Here is a 26,299-nt window from a genome sequence, read left to right as displayed (position 1 = left end):
ATCCTGACAGTAAGATCAATTACAATTTCTTCTAAGGAGGGATTGTTGTAGCAAACCTGAGGAGTACATTTGGTCTGTCTTCCTTATGTAGCACACTAGTACCTTGGGATCTTGAGCATGGGGAAAAAAATTAACAAATCTTAAGAAAGCCACGTTATTGCAGCAACATTAAACTACTGTATAGCTTAAACTAGGAATAATTAAATATGCCTAATGTTCTTCCTATGCCTAAGCTACTGAGAAAAAGGGAGGCTGAGCTACTTCTTTATGGTATATAGTTTACTTCAGGTCAAAGTACAAATATTGAAAGATGAACAGGGAAGCAAGAATACAAATTGTTACCCTGTTCTCTGAAAGCCTTTAAGATAATCCCAGTGCCTTTTTCTCTTGTTTTTGCTCAGTGCTAAAGGATCTGTAGAGATATGCAAAAAGCATTTGAGGGTGACACTGTTACACCTTTTCCAGACATAGCTTTTTCTCATCCAATTTATAGTTATGACATTCCTTCTTTCTCCTGAAAAATGAAATTAAGTACCTAGGCAGCAATTACAAACTGCATCAAAAATACTGATTTGTTGGCACAACTTTACTCTCCCAGTTGATGCCATGAATTGCTACTACCTGCAGCAAGTTTACTCTTTGAATTCACACAGCGAGTTTGAATTCATATGGCAATTCTACTCTGGATTGTGTTGTTGTAGAGATGGACACAACACACCCCTCAGTGACCCATGTATCTAAGAATGCTCCAGAATGCTTTATTGCACCTGCACAGACTTTTTGTAGTATTAACCAAACAACACATAAGAATGCTGTAGGCTGAAGGGTTTTCACCTTTCCCATTAGTCATCTTTTCCCGCAAGGCTGTTTAACGCCCTGCAACACAGTGTCCCCTGTCAAAAATCTGTTGTTTTTACTCCCCATTGTGAGAAACAATCTCTGCCCCGTAAGGTCTGGAGGCACATATCACATATGGGCAGACTGTAGCTGCTCAGCCCTCAGATTTAGCGATGAGAATTGGCTTGGCTGACATCCTGCCTTGTGCTGTCCCCCCCAGGCCAACCACCCCAACACCCACATTTACAAGCAGCCACACACTGGGCCAGGTAAGGTGTGAAGTAACAGTTAGGTCTGCTCCAGTGTCCAAAAGGCCCTGGACTCAAATGGACAGCGGTTAGTGGTTTCTGTTCACAAGTATGCAGGACAGCTGGGGCTGCTGACTGGTCACCTGCTGCAACCAGGAAACATGAGAACGTCTGGTCGACCCAAATCCTCCATCTTGATGCTCCAGTGACTCTGTTTGGGGAACACAACTCGAAGGGAGTAAGCCGAGCAATACATGAACCTTTTGGGATGGTTACTGGCAGGTGAAGGGTGGAAACCATTGCACAAATTTGTCCTATATAGTCAGTGTCAGTGACTCCTGTATGCATAAAAATGTGATTAATAGTACTACTGGATCTTCTGATAAGCAAAGCACTCAGTCCTCTCCCTGTTGGCCCCCAAGTGTCAAGGGGAACCTTGTTAACATCGCAATTCAGTATGGTTACCGTGTTGGCCGTGAATACATCCATGCTGGCAGATCCACTGATTTTTCCTGTAAGATGGGCGCATGGGTTGTGCTGCTGTGTTCGCAAGAAGGGGTTGTTTGAAGGTACTTGTGTCTGGGTGCGGCCCTTTGCGCTTTTCCTGACATTTTTCCTGCAAGGGCTGTCCATTCACATGGAGTTCTGACCTGCACTGTTTCGCAAAGTGCCCCGACCTTCCACAGTGTTTTACAGTTCTGCAGCAGCGCCAGCCCCGTTCGCCTTGGGCACTTTTACTGGGCAGTTGGCTATCATATGTCCCTCCTGCCTGCACCCATAACATCTCGGTCCCGATTTACTTCTCAGCACGGCAGCTAGAGCGGCCATTTTATGCTCTACAGTGCCGATCTTTGAACAGGCAGTCACCATTTCCTCTATGAGGGATCGCCGGGTAAAGCTTCTATTATCCTGGGGCAATCATCATTAGCGTTATCTTTTGCCAACTGTTTACACAGGATGTGTTGTAGACTGTCATCCTCAACTTGCTTTTCAAGCGGGCAGCTACTTTCTCCACAAATTGTACGAATGGCTCTTTTGGCCCCTGCTGACCAGGGGCAGGTATCGCCATTGTTTTGATCAGAGCAGATATGCCAATTCTTTGAGCTTTTTCTAAAAGGGGGTATATCCCACTGCACTTGTACTTGTAGATTACAGTGACCCGTGCCCATGAGGGCGTCGCCCCCAGTCCCAAAACTGGGGTCGCCTTGTTGCAGCTCCGTATTATTCACGTCTGTTTTCTTAGCCAGCCACTTCCAGGTTGATTGGAATACCATCAGCTGAATCGGCTCAAACAACACTTGCGCCAAATTTGTTATCTCATACGGACCAAGCAAGTCAGTGTTAATAACACAAATGAGTTCCATTACTTCACGATAATTTCTGGGCTTTGCTCTGCAAATCCTGCACCACCCTCCACGACAAGACATTACGCTCGTCTCACTACCCGGTACCCAATGCAATTTTAAATACGGGATAAGCCATTGTCAGCTTCGGGGGGCTCAGCGGCAACTCCCATCTGTATGGTATCTCGGGGCAAATCGAGTTTTTCCGCCAAGTCCCAGTCCCCCACTTCAGCTGAGTTTTTTCTTAGTTGCCTCCAAAAGCGCTCTGGCTGCCGCGGCAGCGCAGTTACCGTAGCCGGAGGCAGCGTCCAGGGTACAGTCTTTGCTGTTTGCCTTTTAGGCGGGCAAGCCGGACCCCCTTTCGGAATGTCTGCCCGTTTAACAGATCATTCTTCCTCCTCATCACTGTCCCCACTGTCAGGCAAGGGTGGGCAGAGAGACAGAGAGTGGCGTGAAGCCTCCCCCCCAGGAGGTGCTGACGGCTTCAAAGGCTTATCGACTAAACGCATCTCGGCTAATTGTTGTGCTGGTGGTTTGCTAAATGGCCGGTCTTTCATCTTGGTTTATTGTTGTGCCGGGGGTTTCCAATTTGGCCGATTATCCAGACACTCCTTGGGAGTTGTGCAGGGTTTTTTAAACGGCAGCAAATTGGGTAAGGCGAAAATTGAGGTAGCTGCTGGAGCGGAGGGCTCCTTCCTGGCTGCACCCTCCAATTCGCGCTCAAAATTTTAAGTCCCTTTCATTTGTCCACTCTCTTAAGGTTTCCAAGAGCAAACGCCAAGTAGTGGCAAATTGAGTAGTATCTCTAGATCCTGCTAAGACGGCATCCCGAAGCTTTTCCCCCACTTTCTCCCAACATGAGACACTAAATGCTACTGCCGCATCTGTTTACAACCCCTGCTGAGCAGCCCGCAAGAGCATTCGCTACAGCCCGCAGTCATTAGTTTTTACGCCTTTCCGGGCGAGCAGAGCTTTCCATGTAGATAATACTGTCTGATCCTCTTTTGTGATACGTTGCCCCATTCTCAGGCTCGCCCCCGGCGGCTCACCTTATCAGGTGTCTGTACAGTGGTCCGGACCTGGCAACTCCCCCGCTGCTCAGCTTCGCCGGGCTCCGTCTCCGCTGCACGTCGTCCTACAGCCCTCAAGTTTCATCAGATCACGCCGCTGGTCACCGTATGCCGTTGTAGAGACGGACACGACATACCACTCAGCAACCGCTGCATTTAAGAATGCTCCAGAATGCTTTATGGCTCCTGTGCAGACCTTTTATAGCATTAACCAAACAACACATCAGAGCGCTATAGGCTGAAGGGTTGTTTCTCCCCTTTCCCATTGGCCGTCTTTTCCCGCCTTCGTCTCGGCTGCGGGCAGCCTGCACACCCCGTCTCCGTGGTCACCGAGAACTTGTTACAAAGTGAGGGGTTTCTCTTAGCTCAAGGGAACGCAGGAGTGCTGTCAAGGTCAATCCTTGCGGCCAGGTTGCTGGCAGGACCGCGGCGTCCTCCGACAGGATTGATATGGCGACTTTGAATTCATGCGGCGACTGAAAATCTGTCCGTCGGGAGTGGCGAAGAGCAGTGCCCACCTCTTTCAGTGACCCCGCAGTTGTCTTTGCACAGGCTGGAGCTGGAGGGAGCAGGCAGTCCAGTCTCACAGCTTTTGAGAGTTGGACTGCTGCACCTTTCCCAGACACCTATTTTTCTGATTGAAATGTCAGTCGCTACATTCCCTCTTTCGGGAGAAGGATGAAACCCGTTATCTTGGCTGCAATTATGAAACGCTTCAAAAATTGTCAAATTGTTGACGCCACCTAAAATACAACTCACAGGTTGGTGATATGACTTAAAATGCATCACTAAAAGAGTGAAAACAAACCCATTTTGCTCTTCTTTCTAAATCTGTAGAGATTTTTAATTTGGTTTTGGTGTCATTCACCCATGCATCCATGTGCCCCAGGAACAAACCAGTAATTCAGCTGTCAGCAAAGCTGCTGTTGTCACCTTAGCTGTTAATTCTCGTGTCCTGCTCTACCTTATACTTGCTATTTTAAAGACATAGTTCCTATACTAAAGAAAGTTTGCAGCGTCTCCATTAATTGTTAATGTGGACGTGCATGTACTTTTACAAGTCATTCACTTTTATGGAATTATTTAAGAAAATAATAAACCAAAAGTCTGTTCTTGGAGTCTTCTTTGGGGGCAGAGGAAAGAATGGGGTGGGGAGCCATCTGTTCCTGTATAGTGTGACTCTGAATGATTCATATCATCTTTAAGTACTGTCCTGGTTTCCATTTGTCATACAACTTCAAATTATGCATCCTAGCAACTGGATTTTTTCCAGTACTAGCTCTGGTTTAAAATGTTTAAAAGACTGAATGAATCTTAGTACAATACTACAAATAAATATTTTTAAGTATTTCTGTTTCAGAAGTGTTTGTGACTAAAGGTCTACAGGCTGAATTACAGGTAAAAGTTGTTCTGGAATATAAACCATCTGCTCTACTTTTTTATGTAGACTACTTATTTCAGAATAATCCTACTTTTATTCCATAAAGCATTATCTGATTCTTTTTTGTTTAACTTTCCCTTGGAAGTCCTTTCACATCTTCAAAGAGCATCTGAAACAATTCCTGACTAATGATACTGCATAGTCAAACATGTTCACCATTAAATAGCTTATAGATACACAATACTTTTTAAAACATATTTTAGCCTCCTCAGTTTCCAAGTATTCAGTGCTGCAGTTGATAGTTACTACCTGTTCATGATTCTAAAAATCACTCGTGTGGAATACTTGTGTTTTTATAAAGTTTTCTTAACTTCAGTAAAAAGGGATGAAGAACAATCAAGATACAGAAAATTAAATTAGGAATCAAATTGGGAAAAAAAATCATTAAATCTTATTACAGAAATACATTTCAGCCTGCAACGAGTATAATATTTAAATTTAAAAAGTAACTACTTAAAATGTATTTCCTGTAAAGCTGCTAACAGCTGAGCACCATGATACTCCAAAAATGTCGTGCTAATGTAGGTGATGTGACCTACTATCCACACAACTAAGAAGACAAAACTGAACAAAAAAGTAGAAAGCTGAATAGAAAAAGCTTGGATTGTTCTGTAAGCGGCTATGGGGCCTGTGTACGCTGTTTGGGTAAAACATGCTGCACTGTAAAAGGAGAGGTAATAACCTTCTTGCTTTGTTTAAGGTTTCCTACCTGTTCCACTTCATCCCATCCTCTTTTTAGGTTTTTCCAGGTGTTTATTCCCCTGCAGTCATCCTTTTGCTGAACACTTATGTATGTCTTGTATACCCAGTCCACTCACCTGGTACAAGAACTAAATTCTGCCCTAGAGAAAAGAGATTCTGCTAAACATTGTGGGCATTTGAAACTTTAGAACAATAATGACCTACCACAAAAGAAATGTCAGCAAGATCCTGAATGGATAGATTGATAGAAATTGTGATTAAAAATTGAAAGGAATATTTGTAAAGGAATATTTGTAAATATTTAACTTCATACTGTGGCTCAGCCTCTTCTCAAAGAGCTATACCATGTGGAAAATTGAGCCTACTACAGTTAATAGGCATTATTGTAGAGAATTGTGATTTTGGTATCTGTATGTTTGGGCTTCAGATGATAGTCACCTATAAACAGTTGTACTCATGTCAAAATGTCAGCTTTGCTTTTGATTCTAAGATTGCTAAACTTGGGTAACTTTTTAACTGTCTTCTAATATTACAATTTTCTGCCTTTCGAGAAGCTACAACAGGGACAAAGATTTTCAAAATTACTTGATGGGATTTTTATTGTTGTTGATAAAATCTTGCAGCATTTCTTTTTTTGAGCTACTGAGTCAACAGGACTAAAAACCTTCCAGTTATTCAGCTGTTACAAATGTAGCTCCACTGCCATGGATGGGCTGATGCTGTCCCTCAAGGACCTAGTCACCTAACCCTAGTCTTTGTCAGAGTCAAGCAGCATGTTATGTGGTGTGCTGCATGTGCATGATTGAAACAGCCACAGAACATGAGCCTTTCTCCAGTTCATGTGTGCTTTTGGATATGGCTGTATGCAAAGGACAGTTAGAGGTGAGTTGTGTTCCTGAAAACGGACAGCCTGTTGCACAGGCTTTTGCTTGATGTGGGCTCCACTTCTGGCTCAACTCAGATACAGTTTGAGATGTGCTTTCCAAAAATCATGGAGGTAGATGATGGCAATGACTCTAGTAGCCATCTGAAGGGAGCTTTGTGTCTCTTTATTCCTCAGTTAGTGACATATGAAGTGTACTTGCTTATACTGATGTTGATCTTAAATTGAAACAGGGCTTTTTTTCTTCATCTACCAAGTAACAGTGGTAATGGATCAGTCTGATAGTGAATGAATAGCAGCAGGAACTGTAATACCTCATTAGTATGTAAGGAAAAAGCTTTTCACAGAGGAAGAATGTTTTGCATTTGCTAAGACTGAGCAGTTCAAAAATCTGTTCAATAAACAATGATACTAATGTGTAACTGTGAAAACGAGGGGAATCCTCATAACAGCATTGGTGGGGAGGGAGGAAATTTTTCAATAGATTTAAAAATGTTATGCATTGAGATCTATAAAAAAAATAATTCCATACCTTCTCAGTGACAAAGACATCTAGGCAGGAATCCATAACTAGAAAAAGCAGAGTTGAAAGTTACTGTTAGAGGATGTATCCTTCAGAGAAAGTTGTCACAGGAAGCAGTTATTTTAGCAATTAATTTGACAAAGCAGTCTTAGAGAAAGCAGTAACTTGACTAATGTTCTTTCAAAAGTATAGTGCTTTTCTCCAACAAAAAATAATTCTATTTTTAGAAGGAAGTGGCTAGATAAATAATAAAAATGGTAGGGTAATACCTGGCTTGCATTCTTTTTGCATACTGCTATGATTCCTATGTCAAATCTCGTAATAGATGTAAAGGTTTAAGCAGTTTTCCCTCTTGGAGGGAGGAGATGTTGAGGAATGGCCATATCTTAGTGGTTTGGCAAGAAAGGGCGACACAGTATCTCTTGTGGTGGTGGTGGTTGTGCTTTCTCGAATTATATATGCAGATAATGAAAAAATCTGGTGTGCAGAGACCCTGCAGTAGCTTTATCCAAACTTGGCTTACTCCCAATGTACGGGCCAAGAAATTACTTAAACCATAAGGAAAAATCAAGTCGTAACTAAATTAGGTAGTATAGTGACTGAGATGATTTAAAATCTGTTCTTTAGGAGCAGGGAGATATGGATTCTCCTGCTGTAAACCTCTGGGTGACTTTGGATGTGGTTCTATACTGCCTCCTGCATTGGTTTCCCCATCTGATGGATGCAGTTTTTTGGGGAAGGCAAAAAAACTTTCAAGTCCTTTGGAAATGCTTCAGAAAATGATAGCACAGTACAAGGATTCCTGGTTGAAAAAACAGATGTAATAAGGCATTTTATTGTCTAGATTGTTAATTCAGCAACTGTAGTTTACACAAAACTATCATAGAAAATTGCTGAGTCCACTTTTTGAAGGGCTTGAGTAGGGAACATCTTGGAGTCAGGATGTGCTAGCAAGTCTGCACTTGGGAGTTTATCTCCTCTGGGAGAGGTATTTATATATTAGATATATAGTAAAAACACTCTCTGCTACTTAGGGCCATTTATAATTTCCCTGTTCCAACATTCAAGCTAAATGCTGAATAGACGCTTACTAACTCGGTGACTCCATCTACCCAGCCCTCCAGGGATTGCTATTCTAGGCTCTGGGGTGACGTCAACAGTCCTATTTCACACGGTATCGCTGATGTGGTACACTCCTGTTCCTTCAGCTGAGACTTAGAAGATTTGCTGCCCATAGTATCATTAAAAGTAAAGAGAAGTTTGACATCTTTCATGCAAGGGTCATTCCTCGTTTCTTTTTTGAGTGAATCTAAACCAGCTGCTACAAAGTGAGTGAAATACCTTGTGTTCTTCTTCCCTGCCTGCAAAAGCCACCATGAAGACTGCAGTGCATCCTTGCAGAAAACTGCTCCCTTTTTTCCAGAAAGAGGTGAACTGTTGCTGGTCACTGTGGTGGTTTGGCCCTGGATAGAGGCCAAATGCCCACCAAAGCAAATCTATTACTCCCCTTTTCATATGGACAAGGGAGAAAATATATATTGAAAGGCTTAGGATTCAAGATAAGGACAGAGAGGGATCACCTTCCAATTAGTGTCATGGGCAAAACAGACTCAATGAAGAATAAAGAAAAGAAAACTAATCTATTACAACCACACCCCACATCCAATGAAACCAGAGTCTGGTAATGAGAAGTGCAGCCAGATCTTAAAACACCTTCCACCACCCTGTCCTTCTTCCCTGGCCTTGGTGTCTGCATGGCTTTTTACATCTTCTCACTCCCTTCTCTGGTGGCAAAAAGCAGCTACTTTTTTTTTCGCCTCCTAAATGTGATTCCCAGAGGCGTTGTGACCATTGCCAATTGGCTTGGCCTTGGTCAGCAACGACTCTGGCCTTGAACATGTCGATGTTTACTCTCTGGGGCCTGCAGAGAGCTTCTGGCTGCTTCTTGCAGAAGCCACCCCTGCAGCCTCGTCTTCTCCACCAGAACCCAGCCACGCAAAATTGCAACAGTGACTAAAGTAGGAACTACAGAACCTGCGTAGAGGGCATGCGGAGAAGTGTCAGGCATCTGTGGAGAAAGAAGCAACTTCCAACCTACTCTATCCAATAGTTTTCTACTGTTTGTACTAACATGAAATTAATGGGAGAAGGGACAGTATATGCTGAGCTCTTACTTTCTGAATGGCAGGGTTGGATTTGCATTTAAGCCCAAAGTGGCCACGGTCCTGAAATGCACAATGAAAGCTCCCAAGTAAATTCTGTTCTGCCCACTATTAATACCATGCGATAAACATGCATTTTCAATATGCCCCATATTAATTATAATGGCATCAAAGATGATGTGGCAGGCCACATAATTAATCCTACCATTCTTGCCCATAAACTGTACAAGATGATTTTGAACTCTTAGGACCCTCCAAACTGTTTATGTGGTCATTTAAGAGAGTGAAAGGGAAAAGCAATGCCAATGCTGAGCACTTTAGAGAATCCACCTAAAACTGTAAGTTGTTAACTATCTATCATCATTCCCTACAGATTCCCTGCTTTTTCTGGCTCCCAAAGCCACACTGCTCACAATGTGTAAGTTCTGAGAACCTATTTTTATTTTACAGAACAGGGAGGTTGAAACCTTACACTAATTGCAAACCAGTATGTAGTAGTATCATCAGTGGAGCTATGACCAACTCCTGCATAAAGCTTACATAAGTGGTGAGTCATACAGGCTTACGAAAGAGTAGGGAGTGAGGCTTTCATTATGTTGTTTGCCTAATCAGAAATATGAAAATAAAAGAACACAGCACTCAGTGGGTTACGTTTGGCTAACTGTAGGCTGGAATTTCTGCAGTTGCACTACTATGATTGAGGCATTTCGTTGTTTGTGGTCCCAGCTTATATTAAATAGAGAGGATTTTTTCATAAATCTTTGCCTCTAGGGCAGAGTTAAGGTTGTTTGGGAACCCTAGCCATGTGTTTCTAGACATTAATGTTTGGAAGCAGCACCATGAGAGTAAAGATGGAGGTATATGCCTTGAGAGGATACTAGGAGTAAATGAAGAGGCCCGAGGGCAGGGTAGGGTTTGTGAGGATAAGCATGTGAAGAAGCAGTGTAGTGAAAGCACAGCTTTTAGGATGACTGAAAAACAGTCTAGTGATGATTTCTCACATTTTACTAGTTGCTTTCCATGCTCAGGTAGTTGAACAAATACTACTTTATCCAGTATTGCTCTTAGCCATGAGCTGAGATACCCACAGCCCTTATAAGACAACTGGAGGGTCAAAGGTGGATGTGCAAGTGCTCTTTATGCTGGTCTGAATAACTCATCACTGCTTCTCATTTTCCTCCATCAGTGTCCTATACCTTATGTGGCAAACTGGACTGGCAAGCTTGTCTCCTGATGGGAAAAAAAAAAAAAAAAAGCACAGCAATAATAACTCACTCACGCTTGCTTATTAATATTTTCAAATACATGGCTACAATAGCTGAAGGCTGGAACAAGTAGCAGTAGGAAGGACTTTGGAGCTGAAGAGCTGCATGGCCAGGTGCCTTGGGAACTTCAACTTTAGAGCAGCAAAAGGTGAGTACTTCCTGTATCAGAGCTGTTTGAACAATCCAGGCTAAATTTTTTTACTTTTTTTTTTTTTACTTTTCTTTAAATGGTTCGTTTGGGAGCATCTGGAGCTGTACCCTGTTTGTCACCACCTCCACCAGAGGACATCTCTACCTGCCACAGAACCTCACCTCCCTTTTGATTTCCTGCCTGAAAAAAGAACTTGGGGCCATGTGGCACAAGCGAAACAGGCATTGCTGTGTGAACTATCAAGAGTGTATAATTAACTCCTCATTATATTGTCAAACTGCCTTAAAAAAGGACAAGGATGCAGGATGCTTAGAGTTTAGTTTTTGTTGGTTGGTGTAGGGGGTTGTGGAACTCCCTTCATCGACCAAACGGGGGGGGGGGGGTGGATGGGGGGGAAGTGGCAAGTTATTGCAAGCTGATTCAGTTTGGGAATTATTTCAGCCTTAAAATGGCTTTTCAAAATGTGTATGCCTCCCCACATCCCTAATTTTTTCTGACTCTTGGCTGCTCCTGCTACACTGCAGTAGCAGAAAACCAGGCTCTGTCCCTGAACCCTCACCCCAGGCAGCCGCGGGGCCGGAGTCGCGGCCCGGTGTAAGCCTGGTCTCCGGCTGGAGCCCGGCCGGGCCTCCCCTGTACCGCGGCTGGGGCAGGGGCAGGGGCGGCTGGAAGCCGGTAGATAGACCCACTCCCGCTCGTTTCCAAGTGTGCGGTTGGTTTATTGCTGTGGCAATGACAGGAAACAGCACCTGAGATCGGCAATGCCCCAGTCCAGTCAAAGTTGGTTTATTGTTTTTTCCCAGAAAGTAAATTTAAAGAATAAGATTTTCACAGGTGCCGTTTTCTTTGCAGGGACCTCATGGGGAAAGGCCATTCCCCAAGCCCCGGCCGGCGGCCCTCTGATGTTAACGACCGAGCGGCAATGCCCCATTGAGCCTGTAAAGGGGCTTTAATGGCCCGGGCGAGGCGCGGCCGCCCACCCCTGAGGCAACCTGCAGTTGGGGCTGAGCATCCTGTCCAGCGCTCTGCGCACTCGCCTCCCTCAGCCTCGGCGGGCCGGGGCCCGCGGAAGGGCCGCTGCCCCTTCCACCCCAGTGCGGTCACAGCCACTAAAGGTCGTGGTGCAGGCGAGGCGGCCCTGCCGAGTCAGCGCCGCCGGCCATGGCGATCCGCCGGCTGTGGCTGTGCCTGGCCTGGCTGCTGAGCCTGCCGGCGGCGACCGGGCTGCCCCTGGTCCCCCGCCCGCGGGACGAGGTCCTGGCGGCGGCCTTGCAGCGGCTGCGGGAGGTCTTCGACATCGAGGAGCTGCCGCCCGACGTCCTGCCCCGCAAGAAGCCACCCCAGTTCATGGTGGATCTCTTCAACAAGGTGGCCGACGCCAACGGCATCACCCGCGCCCCGGGGCTGCTGGAGGGCGACGTGGTGCGCAGCTTCGAGGACCGAGGTGGGCCGGGGACCGGGCCGGGGGGCGGCTGGGGGCCAGGTCGAGAGGTGAATTCCCCGCAGCGGGGCAGCAGCGACACTTCCCGAGGGGGCAGCGGGAGCTCTCCCTCCCGCCTCCTCACCCTACAGATCCGAGCGGACCCGGCAGCTGCGGTGGAAAACGCGGGGCCACCGCTTACTTTGCGGTGTCTTGCGTTGTTGCTGAAGAAGGCTCTTTTGCAGTTCACGTGGACCAGCACCACTTCTACTTCGACATCAGCGCCATGGAGAAGGGCGAGCAGATGCTGAAAGCCGAGTTCAGGGTCTTCAAGCTGAAGAGGACGCATGTGGCTAGAAGGTCTGACGTGAAACACTTCTGCAAAGTAAGTGGGGAAGTAATGGGTCGGTTTAAGCCAGTGCACGTACTTGGACTTTTTAATAACACTGAAAATGAGGAGTGTGACCACTTACATATAAACCTGGCTTTTATTTTTATTTGATTGTCGTGCTCGCTTTTACTTTGCCTCCAGCATGCAAAGAAGTAGGTAGGAGGTTTTGGTTTTGACACATGGTGTCCTCTGTGCACTATGGAAATGACGTTTCCCTAAAGGATACCTGTGTCAGACCCATCTCAAACCATACCGTTCTTCTCTGGTGTTTGAGATGTTTTGAAATTAGAATCAAAATGTACCTTCTTGACCAGCTCTAAAATATAATAATAGCAATCAGGGATTCGTAGGAAATATGGAAATGAGGGAAGAGAGAACTCTGAGTATATCTGTTCCTTTGGCAAAAGGCAGGATTGGACTTTTTGCAAAACTGAAGACAAGATGTGGAGAAACAGAAGACTTTAATGGTACCAGATGTTCAAAACAGAAAGAAAAGGGATTGTCAGGCTATTTTTCTATAGTATCAAACAGTCCAACATCCTGCTTCTGAACAGATCTTGAAGTAGATGTATGTAGCAATACATGTTTTTCTGTTAAAACTGTCCAAAGCCTGTTTATTTCCCTGGTTTAGAATGGTAGTACGATTTTACACCTATGATGTAGCAGAAATGTGCATAATCTTTACCCTCCTGGTTTTCTGGAAGAACAATTGGTTTCATTTCTTACTGGTTTGTTATATTGTTCTCATCAAGGTGGAAGTGTATGAGCTCTTGGAGAGTGGAAGTAAGCCTCAAAAAAAGCATCTCATTGCATCAAGATTATTGTCCCTGTACACAGAAGGCTGGGAAGTGTTCAACGTCACACAGACAGTAAGCAGAGATTTCTGACCTAATTTTACTTCTAAATCTCTAAAAATGACAATCCAGTCATAACTCCAGCATTGCCACTACACTGGGATTTGTGGTCAGTCCAAACTGAAGGACAGCTGCAAGAGGAGAAGTTTTCTCCCTACACTTAAAAGTATGCCTGGTGCTACCAGAATTAAAGAAGTGTTAAAATGCTGCTGGTAGCACCTGCTTGACAAGAATTGAGTAACCCAAATCTAGTCAATAGGAGGAACATCAGGCTAAGTACGGCATTGTCACATGTAAGCCGAGTCCATCGGCTGTCACTGGAGACCACACTGATTGTGTGCTAGAGTAGGTTTTCATTTCTCCTTTTTATTCTGGTGATATTGCTGCTGAGCAGATGTGCAGTGTGCTTTAACATTGTGCTTCTGGAATTTATCGTGGTTGGATTGTTTTTCATTTAACTTCCTCTGTAGACTTCTTCATTTGTTACTTTCAAGATTTGTTTTGTAAATATCCTTAAACTGTAACAGTATGTGAATGCCTTTCCATAGCAAAGAACTATACAGTTTCCTGGGATTAAATCTGAACTCTCAGACACTGGTTTTCATTTTGTAAACTTTATGATTGTTTGAGTTGCATCTGAAGGCATGACAGCCTTGCCTAAGAATGGTCTGGCCTTATCTATTAGTCTGTCATTATAACAATTAGAGAAAATGAAGTTTCTTGATTGCAAGTTATTTTCTTCAAATGTTGTGTTTGTTAAGTTAAAATGAGTTTCAATGTTATGGAAAGTCTGGAGAGTTCATATTATTTTGTTATTAAGATTGCCATCTAATGTTAATTTTTAACTCCTAGACTCACCTGTTTATTACTAAATTATCTGAAATTAATTATCTTCCTGTAGCTGTAGCTTTGAGATATGCATATGGTGTTTATTATTTTTAAATGTTGAATTACTGATTTAAATATTAAACTCAATTGAGTCTCAGCTATACAGTTGCCTCACTTGAGTCATAATATACATTCTTACACTCTCATAGCTTGTTGACTGTTCCCTTTTCCTAATATAAATATTGCTTGATCATAATACTGTAATGAGACTATTGAAATAATAGTTTTTAATTTCCCTGTCTTTACCAGGTTTCCAAGTGGGTTGGAAACAGCAGCTCCAACCACGGCTTTTTGATAACTACAACACAAGTATTCAACAACAGAATTGAGCACAACCTGGTTAAGTTTGCCAAGACCCAGGGCACTTTGCAGGAGAGTAGAAATGCTCTTCTTGTCCTCTTCACCAACAGTCACAAACGGAGGTCTGCCAGCTTTGTACACTCTTCCACAAGTAAGTTCACACAGGAGCAGCAGCCTTGTTTCAGAATATGACCTCCTAGTCCTTCTGCTGCCTCATGCATACCTGATCTCGGTCAGTCATGTGTACCTAATCTGAATATTGACTTGCTCTGTTGATCAGGTTTGAAGTTCAGTTTTGTCCCTGACCGGTTTGATTTGGTATTACTTGTTAGTAGGTCACCCAGCATCTTAAATCGCCTCTTCTCAGAAAACCTGTTTCAGGAAATGTTTATAAAGCCTAGGGGAAATCTGGTTTATTTTGTTTGCAAAGGGTAGGGTGTTTTTTTTCTAATTTTGGGTGGGGCCTTTGTGGGGTTTTTTTATTACTATTTATATTATTTTTGTGGTAGTGAAGTGTGAAAATTGTAGATTAGGTGTAGGCTAAAAAACTCAGTGACCTGGAAAACTTTGTGAAAACGCTGGTAAAGCAGGTGTAAGTAGAGTTATTAAGTGCAGTTCTCAAGAGTTGAAGACGTTGCTAATAAGCTATTTAAACCTCTCTGTCCTTGGCTTGGTTTTTCAGCAGGTATTTAACTTCAGTGCCTAATTAGTATTGTGACTAAAGGCTACTTTTATCAAAGGAAACGCCCTCATCCCCTAAAACACACAGTGTTTTACCTCTCCCACTCGTCTTCCAGTAAAGACAGCCGAGGCTGGATGTTAGAACCTGATAAATGCAAAAAGAAAAAGCTGGTAGGGGAGATGAAACTTACCCTGTTGTGGGTTTGTAAAGTTTTCTTGTAAACGACCACATTTGCATATTAGAAACAACCTGGTAGGACTTGCATCAATATTAGTGGGTAGGTGGTGAAACTGATTAAAAATAAAAATGAGGCTGGCCTGTTTGGTTTTGTTTTCCAAAGAAAAAAAAGTTATAGTGAAATCCTAGATCCCAGTTTGGTGAGACTCAAGCTCTGCATGGGATATGGTGCCAGGATTGAGAAATTGATACACATTTCTTAATGAAGAGACTTCCTAGACCTGACTGTTGCCTGTGCAGATTGTTCTTCTACCAGCCTGTGTCTGTGTATCAGTGGTAACTAAACCTATTGTCAGTAAGCTTTATTCTAGAAGTTCCATAAAGCCAGTGGTATTTTTTTTAGATCTGAAAACTGGAAAAAAAAAATTATTGCTTTATAACACTTTTCTACAAGTGTAGGGGTAGAGTTCCTGGGAGGAGAATACTGAAGGGAGAAAAAGGCTGTGATCTCTACCCTCTGTTAACAATGCTCAGCATGATATATGTTGTAGGAGTGGCCATATAAAGACAGTTAATATTATTCTGACCAGATTCAGCCCTGAAGAGACCTATGGCATTCACAGAACGTGTTTAGTGTATCATTGAGCTTTTCCTTTATATTTCTGCTGAGTTGGGGTGTTTTAGGCCACAAAGTGAAAAACAAGATTTGGCAAGTTTTGAACTATGTCTGAAACGGCAATTGAGATAATGGCAAAGCCATTCTGGTACTTTCAGAGTTCAAGAGTCATTTTAAAATCTACTCTGAAAACTTTGATGTAGGTTTGTGGAGTAGACTTTCATGCAGAGTGCTGTACTTAGGAAATTAATCTCTTTTGAAATTTCTTTCAGAACCAGAGATGAACCCTGCAAAACATGATGCTTCACGCATGCCTCGTGACGCTCAGCCCATCGAAAGCAGCAATGCAAGCGGGAGCAGGAGACCTCGGGCTGCTGCAATCCCTGCTGCCAAAAGCCAGGTAACAGCAGCATGTCATCGAAGGGAACTCTACGTTGACTTTCGTGCTATTGGCTGGTCAGGATGGATTATTTACCCAAGTGGATACAATGCATTTTATTGCAGAGGATCGTGTCTCTTCCCCTTGGGGGAAAATCTAAATGCTACAAACCACGCTACTGTTCAGTCCATAGTCCATACGCTTAAACTGTCTCAAGATGTCAGCACGCCCTGCTGTGTGCCAGATGAATTGAAGTCCCTCAATCTTCTCTACTTTGATGACAAAGAGAATGTGGTCCTTAAAAACTATAAAGACATGGTGGCAACAAGGTGTGGTTGTCATTAGCAGGACTTTTATTTTTGTCTGCATTTGATGTGCTTCTGGATTCAGTTCTCCATTTGCCACTGAAGTTACCAAGGGAGATGGCATTTCAGTTTACAGGTCAGGATAACTAGAAACTCAGGTATGCTTCAAATCCTTCTCTCACCATGGTTGTGTGGAAAAATTTTTTTAAGGCTTGCCTTCAAATCGTTGTGGGCTTCTGGAAGGTGTGTTAACCTGCACAGAGAGTGCTTCGAGTGCCTGTATGCAAGAGGAAGCCATTAAAAACAGGAACTTGCTATGTGAAGGAGTTAAAACACAAAAAGTTGAGTGTCCAAATTAAGGTCTTGTTCTGTATATTGAGACTCAGAATTTCCTATGATTTAACAGGTATGGTATCCTGACTCAATCCAGGACTGCGTGCAAGTATCTTAGTAACACAAGCTCATTCAGCCTTGACTGCATGATCCAGTGGGGATGTAGACTTTTGCATAGAGCTTTCAGGATAAGTATTTTCCTAGAGCTAATCTACTACCGGCAGCTCATGCATTACCCAGAGATGCACTTCTTCCCCCTGTTGTTTATGCAGCTCTAAGCGCCCTTGGGGCTTGCTAGCCAATCCAGGGGAACACTTCTCTCAGTACTTGTCTGTGAATCTGCAAACTTGGCTTCTCATTCAGGGCTGCACTTCTGTATGAAGAAGGGTCAACCAGTCCCCCACAGAATTGGAAGGGTCCCCCTGAGGTCTTCCACTCATGCTAAAATTTAATGCAGGTAACTAGCCCATTGCAGTTCCTCAGTCAACTCATTGAGTTGTAACTGAAACCTGTTTAGGTTTCTTGTCTCTGTTAATCCTTGAAGGAAGCTGACTTCTTACATCACGTGACATCTCCTGTGGGTGGACTTCTTTACTCTGATTAGAATGTTATTTTAAAAAAAAAATAATGTAAATGTTTTTTTCTGTAAATACTGGTGTGTGTAATAAATGTATTTTATTTAAAACTCCAAAATTTGGAGTATATTAACTTAATCTGTAATATAAAATGTTAATTTTCAAATAAATGAAATGTAACATTGGTCTATTTTTTTGTCTAATATTTGAACGTACTTAGAGTCATGAAATAAACACTTCTGGAAGGGAGGAGATTCCCCACGGCTTCAGTGGGCATTGTAGCAAGTCCTTTGACTCCATGTCAAAGAGTATGAGGGATAAGCAGAGTAGATTTGTTTCTCTTCAGGGAGGATCCAGTAATTATTCTTGAAGTGAAATTCATGTTGAAGCTTCTTGTAACACCCACTTGAGTTTGGTGCAGAGATTAAAGCTCATCAGGTTGGTCACATGTGGTGCTTGCAACAAAGCCTACCTTGAGGAGATCCTGAACTTAACATGCAGAGATGCTTTCAGTGTTCTAAGGCCTTATTTTCATGCATGTTGTAGTATCTTGGGATGCCTCATTAGAATTTCACTGTTACAAAGCCAGGACAAAAGAAAAACAGTCATTCACAGACCCAGTATGTGGATGAGAAGGCTGGGCCCTGTATGTGTACACCAGGTGTGTGGCTTGTATGGGTGGAGTGGAGGATCCTGAGCAAGACGAGGATTTAGAAATAAAGGGTGGCATGCATGGGGCAGCATGGAGAGAAGGGTTTTCTCCTGCCTAGTTATTTCTCTGGAAGGCTACGGAGGCTGTTGTTAGTATCACTGCAACACACCACTATCAGAACAGCTCCAAGACCAGGTCTTGCTGCTGGAAGCAGCAGTTAAAACAAAGGACTTGATGCTCAGCCCAGGTTGGAACAGGCAGTGAGTTTTCAGGAAGCTCCTTACTGTTCAGGACAAAAGGTTTGGTTCCTCTAAACCATGGAAACAGCCTGTGATACAGCTCCTTCCTGTATTTCCATCCAGCAGACCGCGTGTTGAACTGGTGGTATGTAAGCTGTATGGTCCAAGGGCAGAGACTTGTGTAACTGAATGTCTCAGCCTTGCTGTATGTGCCCAGCATGGCAGAACAAAAGGGTTTGCACTTTTTGCAGAACAGCCTGTCATTGCTCTACTGACCACAGTGCTTCGTGTTCAGAATGCCCAGACAAATGGCCAACATCTTCCTCTGCCTTTCATAAAACTTCTGGGAGTTGGGGTGGGGGGTAATAAAGGTGTTTTGATCTTGTTTTATTGTCACTCTGGTAAAGTGGAATACAAATCTGGTGACAGGGTGTTGCTACCACTACATCAGCCATGGCCAGCCATTTACTTAAGTGCTATTGGCAAAGGGACCTTGGAAAGCATAAAGGGTCATAATCTCACCTTACTGTTTTATTTCCCAGGCTGCTGTTTTGCACTTTTACTTTTCCACTGCAAAAGTATCTGTGATGTTTTTAAGTCTGGAGGAACTAGGCCTTGAGAATGGAAAAAAAACCCCAAAACAATCCAGCAAGGTAATTTCTGGTGGATAGTGACTTCAGCTGATGTAATCTCTGTCTTTTGGTAGGGGCCCTAAGAATTCAAGCCAGAAGTTTTCACTACCAAATATGCTAGGAGAAGGACTGCATTTGGCATGGACTGGTTGAGACAGGTTCTGCACCCAACACACTCCAATCTTCTGTCTGCAACATGGCAGATGCTATCAGCACTGTCAGCTGCAGCCTTTGCTGCTCAAGTCAGAGAACTGACCAATTTTTCCAAGATATGTTAAAGGGCTTCTTGTTTAAGATACCAAGGAGAAAAAAGGAAATTTTTCTATTGAAAAGCAAGTATGATTAATAAATAAATGATGGGCACACTGAATATTAGCTAACATAGTGCTGCCCTACAATAGGTGAAATATGCACAGTCAAGCTAGGAGCACCCAGTAGTTTTGCACACATTAAATTATTTTTTTCTGCACCACTCAACATAGTCTCATTATGCCCCATTAAACCCTGATAATTAAAACAAAATATATTGGAATTGTTTATCCTGGACTTTGTAAGGAAATGAGGTTCATAATAATGCCAGGGAAAAAATTTACGCTACACCAGAACTTGTAATTAGAATAACAATTAGCAGAAGTATACTCCCTTATTTATTTATTTATTTATTTATTTAGAATAAAGGTACATCTTATTATTCATTAACAGAAATAAGTAAGAATTAAAAAATAAGAAATGCTATACTTTTGAGTCCTGATTTAATCAGAACATCATACGTGTATGTGGCATACCAAAAAAAACAACAGCTAGGGTCTTGGAGGGAATAGAAGTAGTCTTCAGCATGGACAGCCTGGAAAGAGGGTTGGTGACTCAGATTGTGCATTGTTGTACCGTGTTGCCTCTCAACAGCAGCTAGATAAAGCAACGCTAGTAGCAAACCTTGTGGTAAACACCATACCAAGACCAATGAGGAGCACACCCGGCCCTGAAGAGCTCTCCTTCCTTCTGAAGAGCAGAAGCAAGAAGGGATGACTGCAGATTTTATATACAGGACACCATCAAGAGCACCGACACCCCAGGCTGAAATCCGGATATATACAGAGGAAGAGCCCATGTTAAAGGACTGAAAGCCTTGCAGCATCTCTCCCCTGCCTCTAGCGCCAAGCTTCACCGAGGGCACAGCTACAGCAGGCTTCGGGGCTGAGCAGACTCAGCTGGTGGCTCAGAGCAGAGTGCCCTGTTAGCCTTTCACAGTGTTGCATCTGTACAGCGCTCAGCTCTGCAATGCCAGGTCTGCTGGCTCGGATCTCTGACTGCTCATGGGCCTCTGCATCCTCTGCACAGCGTGGCATCTGTGTGATTCTTCTCTGGTACTAACACACCTTGCATTTTACACCCACGGGCACAGGGAAACCAGGATTTCAGAGGCAAAAGGGTTCAGGCAATGCCTAGGAAGAGAATCCAACTCCACGTTAAAGCTGTAGGGTTATCCTCAACTCCACGATAAAGTTTTCCCCGGCTTTAGAACTAAAAAGGTCCAGATATGTGAGGTATGTGCAGTCACACTACTGATTAAGGTGGGAGAGCACTAAAGCTGGCCCTGACAACACTGCAATGGGATGGTAGTGGGATCTGAGTGTGTTGTGGGGGAGAGCTAATGTTAAAGTGTGCAAATCCAGAACGGTCTCATCTTAGTACAAACGTTCGTTTTAAGGGATTTCTGTGGTGCTCCTGTCACGAGATATAGAAGATGGGAAAAGTGCTTCTTGGCGCTGTAGCGGAGGAGGAATATACTGGGGGTGTCCCGGGGCGGTAGAAGGGATGGGCTCGGGGAAATAGGTCTAGGATGGCTTCCTTTGTGAGGATGGAGATAACCTAAATGTGCCTGCCCTGAGGAAGCTGGAGCACAGCAGTGCTGTAAGCAGCTGACAAGCCTCTGCTCTATTCTGTCTGCTCTGCGGGGTTGAAGATGATGTTCAGCGTGAGGCATCCAGTTAGGAATGCTCCGTGTTGTTCCCAGGCTGCCTCGGGTAGTTACTCCTGTTCTCCGTGTAGGAAATAGGGCGTTTATGTGCTTGACTTCCGAGCCCCATGGAGGATGACGGTACCGTGTGATGCATAGCCCTGGAGCTTGTCTCCGAGAAAGACAGGAGAGCAGCTGTGTGCCTATCATAAATTCATGGGCTTTCCCGCAGGAACTGGACCCTCCAGACTGTCTCCAGTCCCTTTAAGATCACACATGCAAATATATACGGGCGAATGCGTGTATGCGCGCGGGTTCTTTCTTATGTACATAAATGGGCACACGCATTAACGTTCAGAGGCAGCCTCCCTCCCAGTTCATCCCAAACTGTTTCCCAAAGGATAGTGCTACTTACCCGTAACTGAGGTGGAGTGCTCGGAGCTAGTTTGGGAACGTTGCCACATCCAGAGGATGTGTTTCAATGGCTTTCTGCAAAAGTACGTCACACCTAGGCCATTTCTCCCCTTCTGGCGTTGAGTGTAGCTCCTCGCCTAGAAGAGTAGTTAGCAGGTGTAAATTGACCTTTGGTGAATGAGACAATTGTGCCTTAAGCAGCTAATTAAATGTTTTCTTTCTTCCTACTGCGTTTATTGCCAGAAGCCATTCACGGGGTAAGAGGGACTGCTAACTTTCTGTTGTCACAGGGATGTGTGTGGCCACAGATCCATGCAGATACTAACTGCTCTAATTCAGAGGTAGATCACAGCCTGTCTTGTTTCTGGAAAACAAAAGCTGTAAGTTTAGTGGGAAAATGACCAGTTACCGAGAAGTGACTGTCTTTGCCGAAACCGTGATGCTGTAAACCCAGGCCTCATGACACAAAGCAGCATTACGGTATAAATCCCAGCGCAGTGGTGCAGATCTGCTCACGAACATGTTGCTTGGTTAACTAGCAGGTCAAATGGAGCTGTCAGGCGTCATAAAACCTGTGTGTGAAGCACACACAGCATGAACTCTATGGCGATCCACATAGAAATCAAGTTTGTGTCGAATGTTCTTCTGAACATGCTGGGATTGTATTGGTGGGCAGGGAACTGTGTCCTCAGCAGCCATAGACAGAAAAATTAAATATAATTTTCCCAAAACATGTCTGAAATTCTCTGTAATTAAACCAAGCTAAGCATTGGGCCACCTTTCCTTACAGCAAAAGCTCTACAGACCGAGTTGCTGCTGGGAACAGATGATCACAATTTCCAGAATAAGAAGCGAAGTCTGGGTCCCCATTACTGCTTCCAGGGGTTCCTGTTTCACTGCTGGCGTCCAGGCTGTAAGCAGAAGGTGTCAAGGTTTTAGTGGTTCAAAATCAGAACAGACGATGTTGCAAGAAAAAGAATTGAGCAATGGGAATTAAAACTCTCGATTTCTTGACTAGAGAGACAGACTTTGTGTTACAGCTAAGAAGGATTTGTTGCTTGCTAGCCTGAATTTAGTTTTACCACTGGATTATGACAGTTTTTCTGCTTCTTTTGTCACAGAGATTTTTGTCTTAAAAAAAAATTCAAAACCACACGTTTATTCTGAGATTATGACACTGCATTTCTTCCAGTGTTTCTCTCAAAATTCACAGTGTCTGAGTGAACCTATTTATATTTCCATGCTACCCTAGATATTACATTACATATTACACAGGTTGGCTCTATAACTGCATGGATTACAAAATTAAAGGAGTTGATTTGTTTTCATGTGGTAGTGTAAAGCTGTGCAAAAAGGTTTTCTGGTGGAAAATGTGTCAGTATTTACAATTTCTGAGATGTTTTGAGATTTCCTAGGATTATTTCTTCTAGATTATAAACAGCTCCTGTTTCAAATTATAATTTGTAATTATTATTGCAGTAACAGTCTGATTCACAAGGGTACATTGTGCTGCATTTTCAGCCCTTGTTTTACAGGCTCAAATCGTATTACTAACTGTACGTAGTGACTTCTACCAAGGTGAGGTTTTGACCTGGACATTGGATTGCTTCTCCTGTGCATGTGGCTGAGACCTAGAGAAAACGGGACTGGGATTCACTTCGCCCAGTTTCAGATTCTGACAACACAGACACAAACGTGATCTCATGAATCCCACCCTGATCATCTAACCTGGAGTCCTACAATAGCTTGGTAGTCTTAGAGCTGTACCACAAGAATAATTTTCCACCAGCAGAACTGTGATGATAGGCACAAATGACATTTTCGAACTGGCCCAAGAGCTTTGGGAGCCAAAAATTGCTGTACAGGTGGATGTGAGTCAGAGATTGCTGCACACACTTGCCATTTCCAGTTGTCTACCAGCTGTCTCTCCTGGAGGTTGCACTTGAGGTGGGTCCGTGGCCACTAAAGTCACCATCTGGCTCGGAAGCTGTGTAAAGGACAGCAGTCTTTGCTTAGTGGACAAGACAGACCATGACCAGACACCAGGACGTCAAGTGCCTTTGTGGCTCAACATGTTTCAGCCTCATTGCTTTCCTGCAGCAGGTACTGAGAAGGAATGGGCAGAAATATTTTTCCCCATTGCATTAGAATTTTCAGGGTCAAGCAATCAAATCTGCTTTTAAATTTTTATATGAAAAAAAAAGCAGCAAGTTTTTTTCTGATTTCCATAATCCTTAATTTAGGATTTTCTTCATTACAAGTACCTTTTGGACATATGGAAAAGTTTTATTATTTTTTCACACAAAATGTTAAAAGGGCTTTTTTTTTTTTCCTGTGAACAGCTTCAGTGTTCAAAGCTCAACATTTAACATTTAAAAAGAAAATAATTACAATATTCTGAACAGGTTCATTCTCATTCTGGACAGCAAGAGATATATGTTTTGACACTTGTGATTGCAAGTTCAATACATGTATAAAATATGAATGTAAACTTTGAAAGTGTATGTGTAACTTGCTTAAAGGAACCTAATTTTTTAAAAAAAATTCAAAACTAAAAAATTAAGGTTTGAATATTGCAATCCGTAGATAAACTCCAGAGAATGCCAGCAGGTTTCTTTGCTCCCATCCAGCCAGGTAGCATAAACAAACTCATTAACAGCATGACTATGGCCATTCCACTTCTCTTGTTTTTTCTTATATGACAGTTCATGTATATATAACTTGTGTTTTGAGCAAGGCCAACCTTAGGTACAAGCAGTCCATCACATCACCAGAGTTTTGCGCTCCTCAAGGCACTTTTCCTTCTTCACCACATGCTGTGATAGGAGCAGCACTTTGTGGCACTCTGTGAGTGCTGTCTCTGTAGGCAGAAGGCCACAAGGTAGATTGTGCCTCTAGGTGAGTGACCTTGCTAGTTTTGTGTGTGATAACCTGTTTCTGTTCCAAGTCTTGTCTCAAGCAGATTCCAGATTTATTTCACCAAATGCTCCAAGGTGCCTGAGACAGTGATGAGGTAAGAAAATGGGACAGTGGGCATAGGAAGGGGTGGAGGAAGGGCTTTCTGCTCCTAGTTTAAGAAAACATGTTGGGAAAGATAAGGTTCATGAAACTGGAGGTGAAAGGCTGAAAGGCTATATGGGTGATCTCTCCAGTTGAGGGGTTTTTTAAGAATGCTTTAGGACCCTGGCTCTAAATTTTGCATGACCTTGCACTGCCTTGTTCTTAAGCCCAAAAAATGAATTGTGATATCCTCCTTTCCTTCATTCATGTAATATTCAGTTTGTTTAAACGGTTCTATCTCATTCTCTGAATCAACAGATCTCTAAACATCAGTGAACACCATTATCAGTGTTTCAGTAATGCCTTTCATTAACACAGAGTATACAGATCCTTGGAAATAACTCCAGGGGGATTTGGATGGAGAAAGGCCTAGTCCTAGTTTCTTGTTGAAACAAATATCACGAGGTGGAGCAGAATGGGCTTGAATTTAAGCATGGTTAGAAAGGTGGACTGAGGTGTTACATATAAACTATGTCACCACTCATCATGAAAAGAAGAAAAAAGGTGAAAGGGAGGATTTTATCCTTTCTTTGTCTGTCTTTGTGCTGTTGCACAGAAAAAGCACGAGGGTTTGCCTTGTTGATACTAAGCTGCAGATTTGGATTTGTTATACTTGACTGGGAACAAGACTATAACAGCATCAGAATACCTATACCTATACCTAGCATAAACATCATGTTGGACCATCTCTGCGCTCAGTTACAGATCTCAGAAAAGTTTGTTCTTCCAGAAGGCAAATTACCCTGTCTTGCTAACCCAGGGAGTTGCAGAGAATTCAAGGCACCATGTCTCTGGAAAAAGCGAGCGGTTTTCAGGTTCTCTAAAGTCCCAGGCAATAGTAAACATCTTTGAAAAACAAGTAATTGTTTTAGTGGATCTGTGTGGATCAGGAACCTAAAACTGGGCAGCTATATTTAAGAATATTATATTGTTTCCAAGTATGTTTTTTCAGCATGAAGGAGGAATAAACAATAGTACAACTGATGTATATTTCAAGGGCCAGTGCCTGCAGACTTCCAAGCATCTGAAAAAAGCCCATTAAACTGATGAGTCCATAGGAGAATAAGGACCACCCAAAGAAACTGCAAACTTACAGTCTCAGTCCACTGCTCTCTTCTACAGTAGTTGACCATTAAGGACAACTTGAGTGGATTGATTAGTCTTTTTGTATCTCATTTTCCTACCTTAATGTTACTACTTCTTCTCACTCTTACAGCTTTCTCAGAAATCTTAGTTAGAAGACTCATTTTAATGTGAAAGAGCACATGTGGGAAGAAACATCTTCTTCCCTAATATATGACATTTTCATTAAAAACCCCAGATCATCCCCTGAAAACCAGTTTTGTTTTGCCTCCACAAATCCTGACCGTCATTTCAAATGGTAGGTAATCAGCATGAGGATCAGGCATAGGATTGGTAAAGGCATGGCTCCAGGTAGACAGTCGTTGCTATTGAATAAGCCTACTGATAGACTAATCCTCTGTGCCACTAGAGATACTACAGCGTGCCTTCCTGTTCTTCAAGGAGAGGGAAGGCAAAATGTGGTCTGTGGGCTGTCTTCTGCATGTTTATACAGTTCTGGCTATTGGACTATAGTCCTGGCCAGTTTGGAAAAGAAACACATAGTTCTTTTAAGTACAATACTGCATCTCAGATGGGGGAGAAGATAAATGTATATTCACCTGTAGCTTGGTGTGACCTGGATTGAATGAGTATACCTGGGGGGACATAAGCCCAAGAGGTTGTGGAATCAGGCCTTGTAGACAGGATGACTTCTCAGTGGTACGTAATTTAAGCTAA

The 26,299-nt window shown here is 43.2% G+C and overlaps 1 pseudogene across 1 annotated transcript; it reads left to right on the top strand.

Annotated features, from left to right (window-relative positions):
• Positions 1 to 11,577: 11,577 nt before the first annotated feature.
• On the top strand, positions 11,578 to 16,677 carry LOC311192434 (bone morphogenetic protein 2-like; annotated as a pseudogene). Its single transcript has 5 exons — positions 11,578 to 12,069; positions 12,291 to 12,430; positions 13,189 to 13,305; positions 14,428 to 14,629; positions 16,226 to 16,677. The product of its transcript is annotated as a bone morphogenetic protein 2-like (transcript).
• Positions 16,678 to 26,299: the final 9,622 nt, after the last annotated feature.

This window comes from Gallinula chloropus (assembly GCF_964237585.1).
Source record: "Gallinula chloropus genome assembly, chromosome: 5".
NCBI lineage: Eukaryota > Metazoa > Chordata > Aves > Gruiformes > Rallidae > Gallinula > Gallinula chloropus.
The sequence above is the reverse complement of the archived record's forward strand: the minus strand, read 5'-3'. Positions and strand labels throughout refer to the sequence as shown.